Source organism: Tamandua tetradactyla, chromosome 12 (assembly GCF_023851605.1).
Source record: "Tamandua tetradactyla isolate mTamTet1 chromosome 12, mTamTet1.pri, whole genome shotgun sequence".
NCBI classification, from domain to species: Eukaryota; Metazoa; Chordata; class Mammalia; order Pilosa; family Myrmecophagidae; genus Tamandua; species Tamandua tetradactyla.
This window is the reverse complement of record NC_135338.1, coordinates 87,679,441-87,687,442: the sequence shown is the minus strand read 5'-3', so window position 1 is coordinate 87,687,442 and position 8,002 is coordinate 87,679,441. Positions and strand designations below refer to the sequence as shown.

The following is an 8,002-nucleotide window of genomic DNA, read 5'->3' as shown; positions in this document are numbered from 1 at the left end:
TCTTTATCCTTTTTATTTAAAGTGCCATATAGAAGGCATTGTATATTTATAATTGCATCTATTAGAAGGCTACTTTTGCATGATTGATTTTTCAAAGTTCATTTAAAATGTAAATCAGAGTATAGCCCATTAACTGACTCCATCAAGTACTTAAAAACTGATATCTTTTTAATATATGATTTCCATCTTTGCATTTTGTGCTTTTGAAAATAGAAAATCAAAGAAGCTATATGGATGATGGCTAGAACATGATTGCATATTATGGGCTATTCTAATTGTTAATCTGATGTGATTTTCAAGCATCATAAAGTGATTACAGCTATAGAAATGCTATAATGAAGAGGACATAAAGCAATCCTTATTTCCAGAGATTTGTTGTCCACCAGGCAAATTATTTATACTGAATTTTACAAGGGCCACAGGAAGTGATGACATGAAACAGTGAAGGTTCTTTACTAACATGCCGTTTAGAGAGGAATGAGAGCTGAGGCATATGTTTCATAAACTTTTGATGAACGTTTTCCCCAAGCCATGCTCTGGCTAGGTATGTGTGAATACCTTCATGCATGCTGCTTGACACTCCCTTCAGACATAACAGGGTAATCAGATATAAAAACAAACCATCACTTTATAAAATGAGTAGGGGGTCATGTAGAGAGAGATATAAAGGCAATGAAATGCCGAGGAATGGGTCCCATTTACCAGGTGGACTGGCTTACAGAATAAGGGCTTCTGCCTGTGGGCAAGCTTTTCTCTCTCTTGTCTACTTAATTGACTTTCAATGGGGTAGAAGAATGGCCCTCTTCTTTCTGTCTGCACTAAGTAGGACATGGGGTAGAATTTGCAAGTGCTCATTTCTCTTCTTTTCTGTGTGATTCTGGATGTCTATAAGAGGCCTATCTGAACAAGCTGACTCCATGTTGGATGCAGAGATGTTGTAAGGGCAAGAACCCTTACTGCAGCTGCAGCCTCAGTCACAGAGCCATTCTCCAATGAAGCCCTGTATTTGAAGAAGTATAAGGTGACCTGTCTATATACAAAGGATCTCATCTCAAGATACGTTCCACAGCATTCAGAATCCTAGAAGGAAGAGGTGAGAGGTATCCTGAACCCCTTACATATATGATGAGCAAAACCTCCCATAAAGGCTACAGTTTGGAGAAATGTGCAAATATCAGTTCCATCTATCAGCTGTTTTCAAAGGATGATTCCTTGATAGACATCTGAGAATATAAGTGGTAGTGACTTGGCAAGAATCATATTCACACCACAGTTTCAGGAAAAACAGATAAGCAAAGAATAACAGAGAATAAAAGAATGACCTCAAACACAGGCAAGGGAGAGGTGTGGAAGACGGGTGGGAAGAGGTACACGACAAAGCCTCATGTATGAGGAGCGCTGAGTTGACTCAGATTCACTCCAAATTCACAAGTCCACGGTTCCACTATGGCAGCAGATTGGGAGGGAGTATATGCTTTTCTGAGAGAGCAACATCACTTTCCAGTCTTTCCCAGGATCTGCAATGACACTACTCCCAGGAGTTGATCTGGGTTGATGGCCTAACTGGAATATCAGCTCCAAGAGGTTTTGTCATCACTACTGTGGTAGCTGGCACAGAGTAAATGCTTAATAAATGTGTTGAGTGACTAGGTAAAACGCTGTTTGAATATTATATATATATATAATATAAGTACATATATAAATATAAAACAATATATATTTATTTATATATAAATACATATATAATACATATATATAATATATATATTATATATGTATTTATATATATCAATACACATATATAATATATCTATCTATCTATATATAAAACAAGTATGGATGGTTCAACAGCAAGTAGAAGTGAAGTCAGAGATTATCTAGCCCAAGATATTTTCCAGTGGTAAGCAATAGGTTACACAAGAAGATGCACCTTAGCTAGTACTAGATTCACAATTACGAACTACCTTTCTATTTTCCAGGGGAAGTTACCGCTCAAGAAAAGGCAAGGAAGTCACATTATATGAAGAGCAAGTGAAGGAACTGTGGAAACTGACCCAGGAGCTGAAAATACTTTGAATACCATGAGCACTGTCTTCAGCTGTGTGAAGAAAGGTCATAGAGGTGAGAAAAATTTTTTGTTTTGGATGGCCTCAGCAGCTCAGATTTAAGCCAATGTATGCAAGCTTAAAAGGATAGACTCAGTCTAGGAAAGACACATTATAGAAGGTGTGGAACTACAGACAAGATGATTCTTTGTGGACCTTTTATGTAAGGGATTAAGTACTAGTTAGGGGGTTGGACTTACTTGCTCAACTGCAAGATCCTTTTCTACCCCACAAGTGAAAACAAAAAACTCTTACAAGAGGATTTCCAGGAAATGGAAAACCAAACTGATTATTCAAAAATAAGTCACCCAGGTTTGCTGGAAATGGCATAATTTTGCCTACGTTTCATAGACTGGTAACCTAGAATCAGGAATTTCAGTGCCTCTACGAACAGTCATGAACTTCAGCAGGTTTCTGTTGTCAAAAGTTTGGCTAGGTCTCCTCCTCTTCCCCCATACTTCTAACTGCTTTCCCTTCCCCAGGAAGTCTTCCAACAGAGGCATACTGTTAACTTTGAAGACCTGGCTACATTTTGGGGAATTGAGAATAGATCTGAAGGTGTTGATTGCTGGTCCTGCACTCTTGTATCAAAATCCCATTGGGTACTTATCTTCCCTTAAAATGTTTGCTCAAGTTTCATTCACACCATGGCTATCCATTTTGGTACTGCACTAGCATGCTGGGGAATATTCTGTTGGAAAAATGCAGAACAGAGAATAAATATGCATGTTACAGTCATTTAATTTCACAAAAACTACTTAATTTCACAAAAACTACTCATCAGGATCAAGATAGCCATAAGGGCAAAAATTGGCATCAACAATGTGAATATCTGTGGTGTTGAGTCTGGGAAATAGTAATCTGATGAGAAAGCAAAAGAGTTTGGGTTTGTGTTTTTCTATTTAAATCATCCGAGTTTCATTGTTAATTATGAGCTAGTTTCACATTCTGGACACACATATTTTTGACTGGCTGTCAAGGATTCTATAGCCATAAATTGTATGCTTAGGCCCCTACTTCAATATAAAATTTTCATTTCAGAAAATAAATACCTCTGATATTGCATTTCAGGGTGATAATTGCACTTCTCAGGTGTATAAGAGAAAGATGATCTACAAATAATAATTAAAAAGTTGTGCCCCAAGGGAATGGGATGTCAGATATGAAATTCAAACATGAAATGCTAGATTCATGGTCTTGACCTTGTTCCATTGTATTTGGTACTATAAATTCTAAACACATTTGTGCTTCAATATTTGGAGGTGAGAATTTGTGGCGCCTCAGGTGGAAAAAAGATACTGTTCCCACTACTATTTTAAACTATCCAATTGGTGACCATAACTTCTTCTCCTCAGTACTTTAAAAATGCCAGACTATTAATATTTATAAGTAATCAGGTCTGTGCCTTCCTCTGCATTTTAGAGGCCCATGGTTGGGAGAGTGGAATACTGACTTAGTATTTCCTGTCCCACCTTGGTCCATGGTTAGAAGAGGGGTAGATAAAGCTGAGCTTGAAACCTGATGATTTTCTGTCCACACCTGATCTACAGATATGTTATGCCTGGTCTGTACATTTTTCAGAAGTTTTAAAATCAGGTTCTCTCACTTACAAATCAGAAAACATCAAACAAAAGTCTGGATTTCTGGGGTTTCTTGGTAGGGTGGTGAGGGTAGGGAGATTGGCTATATGAGCCCGTAGATCAACAGAACAGTGATTGGAAGCATTTGAGTAGTGCCTGCTGCCTGGAAAGGGCCGGGAATGCTTCTGCTTATCAAAATCTCCATGGGATATACATTAGTCATTTCATTTCTGCTATCTACCTGGCCCCGTCCATACTCGAGTATGTGTTTGACTTTGACATCAAAGCAAGTCATAGCCATGCCTGTGTTTCACAACTATAAATAAAGCCTAAGTTCACAAAATGTTGGCACAGGGTCTCCTATGTTTCACGTGCTCTGCAAGGGACCAGGGCAGAGGTTAGAAACATATGATTCTTCTCTCAAGGCCAGCCTGAAAGACTAACATACAGATACATAATGATGGCTAGCAGAGAATGTACTGCAATAGAGGCATGCCCAAAATGGTCAGAACCAGAGGAGTGGTGATTCCTCCTACTAGAGATGGCAGCATCTGGGCTAAGCCTTGGCCACCAAATAAATATTTTCTATGCAGGAAGAGGAAAAATACATACCAGGGAGAAAGAAATACCAGGAGCAAAAGTGAACAGAGGCTTAGGAGAATGGAAGGTTTGGGGGGGAAGGATGGGGAATGATGGGAGATGGGACTCATGCACCAGGCATCCTATGGAGTGTGGGCTTTATCTTTTGTGAAATAGCAACTTCCTAATTCCCTGGGGCTGCTGTAGCCAAGTACCACAACTGCATGGCTTAAAACAACAGAGATGTATTATTTCACAACTGTGGAAGCCAGAGGTCCAAAATCAAGGTGTTTGGCAGGGCCATACTTCCTCTGAAGTCTGGAGGGATATGACAATGGCTTGCTGGAGATCCATGGTGTTTTTTAGCTTCTGATATAAGTCAATCTCTACCTCACATGGCTGTCTTTTCTGTCTGTTTCTAAATTTTCTCTTCTTATAAAGATGCCATTCATAATGGATTAGGACCCATCTTAACGAATATTTTCTTCAAAGACCCTGTTTCCAAACAGGGTCACATACATGGGACTGGGTTTCAGTACTTCAGCATATACTGAACACAATTCAATCCATAATTGAGGAGGGAGGGGTTGTTTTGATACCACTGAGCAGAGAAGAAATCCATTAGTTTTGCCTCTAGAAAGAAATCTTTGCTTAATTGTTTAATGTAGGTTGATGACTTGGAGGAAATCTTGTCTATGGGTTAGCAGTAAGGCATCAGCATAATGTGTCCCATTCAGTTCCATTCAGCAGCAGGATTTGTTGTTTGTTTTCTGACTGCTGTGGCATTCTGTGTGCCTGGTTGCACCCATACCCATAGATAGCTATCTTAATATATTCGATGGCTGCCAACAGTGGCAATTCATAACATCAGTGCATAGGTTCTCTCTTTGCCATCACCATATGCTGCCAGTTGAAGAATAGGAATAAACAGATTATGTGGAGTTTGTGTGCTGCTGCCAAGAGACTCCATTGGGTTCCAAGGAGTGCCTGGAAATCTCATTACTGCTACGAGAGTATTTTGAAATTCAGTCTGAGGTGATAGTTTCAAATGAAAAACTCCCACATGTGGGGATGACATCAAGAGAGGGGCACCCCTAACCATAAGCACAGCTATCCTGAGACATGGCAGCCAGTCGGTGGATCAATGATGTGTCTGAGATGCACTGAAGGCAGTGTGGTAGCCGGTTCCCCATGTGGAAAGGGAGAACCATGTTGCTGGTTGGTTGTGCTGTGGAGACAGGCTGGACTGTGCACGGCAAAGATGAGTGCACATCACAAATTGCCTGACTGCTCCAGTCTGAAGGTGTGGGTTACTGCACTCTGGATGGAGGCAGATGGCAAACAGTACCTGGAAATGGCCCCAAGCAGTACTGTTATGTTCAAAACTAAGGGCCATATGTACAACTTTCTGAAATGATGTGGTATATTGCCATTATGGTCCAAAGACATTTCTTAGTGTGTCGGTTTCAATTTTTCTGGCAGGTGCTCAGTAAGCGCATTTCATCCTCTGTGTGCTAAAAATCACAAAGGAAAAGAAGAACATGGTGTTACTTTCCATCCCACAGACTCTGTACATGTTTCTTTCATAGCTTTTATCATGCTCTATTTTTGTTTCCTCTTTTGTCATCTCTACTACATTATGGGGCCCTTGAGGGCCATCTCTTTTCCCAAGAATCATATTTCACAAATTGGAGGCTTGTGGGTATGCAGTTTTGTACCAAGGTATATGGCAAAGGCAGAACACTGTCTTACTCAAAGATTTTGGAAACCATGCATTTTCATATTAAAATGGATGAATATATTAAGGTGCACAGTATGATATTTCATGGCATGCAAAAATGAAGCAAAGATTTATGAGAAAGTTTAGCTTGGGTTGGGCTGCTTTGGGATAAACTCTTAGACTGGCCTATGGGATAAGCCCTTAGAAAGGTCTCCCTTCATGCACACTGTGATTCAGAGTTCTTCTACAGCTCTAAACATAGGCATTGGTTACTTAATACTGACTTGTGTGAAGAAGGAAGAAAGGAAGAGATTGGTCAAATTTGGTGTTCTTTTTGGCTATATTATAGATGGAACACATGGCGAGTTAAGCAGAGTCAGTCATCAATTCAATATGCAAGTGGGACAATTGGAGAGTTCTGCTTCAGTGTTAAAAACTCCACCTGGAAAATCAATTCCATGCACATCGACCCCAAAGGGACTTTGTGAGAATCATGGATGAAGAGACACAGATTCATCTCTGCTATGAATAAATGAAGCCACAGGCGTGCTTTTGGAGGTTCCAAATAAATGACATGAGAGGTCATTAAATGAACACCTTGGGAAGAGTCTGATTCACTACACACACTTCGTGGCTGAACAGTGATGTTGCTTTATCTTCTCACACTATTGAATTCCTTCTCATGATTTTGTCATTTTTTATATATAGTTTACTTGTTTGCTAGATATAACAAATCCATGGCCATCCACCCACGCTTCATCCTGACCCCTCATATGAGAGACTGATAGAGGTAGCACTATTGTTGTATTTGAATTGGGTCTCCCAAAAAGACAGAGTCAAGCCCTAATCCCCAGTCCCAAGAATATGTCCATATAAGGAAATAAGGTCTTGGCTGGTTAAGAAGAGGCCAAATCAGATTAGGGTGTGCCTAATCCAATATGACTGGTTTGTTTTTAAGAAAAAGAAATTTGGACACACATAGGCAGACATTGAGTAAAAAGGCCATGTGAATATGGAGGAGGCAGAGATTGGAGTGATGCATCTACAATCCAAACTCCAAGGATAATTGGTAAACACCAGAAGCTAGAAAAGAGAATGGAAGAGTACCCTCCATAGTTTACAGATGGAGCATGGCCCTTCTGACATCTTGATTTCATACTTCTAAATCAAGAAGTTTGTAGCACTTTTTCATGATAACCTTAGGAATTGAAGACAACTATAGTCTTAGAAAAGTGTCGACTGGGAATTCCAATTAATTTCTTTCCAGTCTAAATGAATACTTTATGCTCAGAAGCATATATAATTGTGGTTGTTGGGAGTTTTATGCAAGCACTCATTAATTGAATACTTTTATTGAGCATCTAACATATGTTAAGAAAGATACAGAAATAGTATCTTGAAAATACATATGACTCAAGGGTGGTAGTTAAAAATGGATAACTAAGAATGACTATTTCCTCATCTTACATATCTATTTTATATTCTAGACAAGAGCTGTGTAGCTCCTTCTTGGTGAGTGCGGGAGCTGTTATTCATCCATTCTCATCTGTGAGTGGAGGAAACTGAAGCACAAAAGAATGATCTGCATTTCTTAAACGCCACCAATTTTCCTACAGATGAGAGTTCTTCTAGGTTTCTTTCTCTCTTTCCCTTCTTAATTATCAAGAGTCAACAGGAGAAGCTCCTTCTTCAAAGGAAGCATAATCATGACAGTTGCTGGTCTTATAGGAATAAAACTAAATCTCGTGGGATGTCTGTGGTTATTAAATGAGGTAAGATAATGTATCGAAAGCCCTCAGCTCACTGCTTGCACAGGCAAAATAGTCAACAAGTATGAGTGTACCACCTTTTCCCTCAGCACGTGTGTCCTCCATAAGAATGGTCATGGCCATATTGCTGTCCTCTCTCTGCACTTGCCCCTGGCAATTTCATCCATGCTCCAGGTTTCAACCACCATGCCAATGCATACAATTCGATATGTGTCCCCTATTAAGACCACTCTTTAGAGTGTTTAATCT

General features: G+C 39.6%; 1 long non-coding RNA gene across 1 annotated transcript; it reads left to right on the top strand.

Moving 5' to 3' along the window:
• Positions 1-1,016: 1,016 nt before the first annotated feature.
• LOC143652459 (uncharacterized) lies at positions 1,017-7,725 on the top strand. The gene is made up of 3 exons (XR_013160682.1): positions 1,017-1,093; positions 1,980-2,121; positions 7,472-7,725. It is a non-coding gene; the product is annotated as an uncharacterized LOC143652459 (long non-coding RNA).
• Positions 7,726-8,002: the final 277 nt, after the last annotated feature.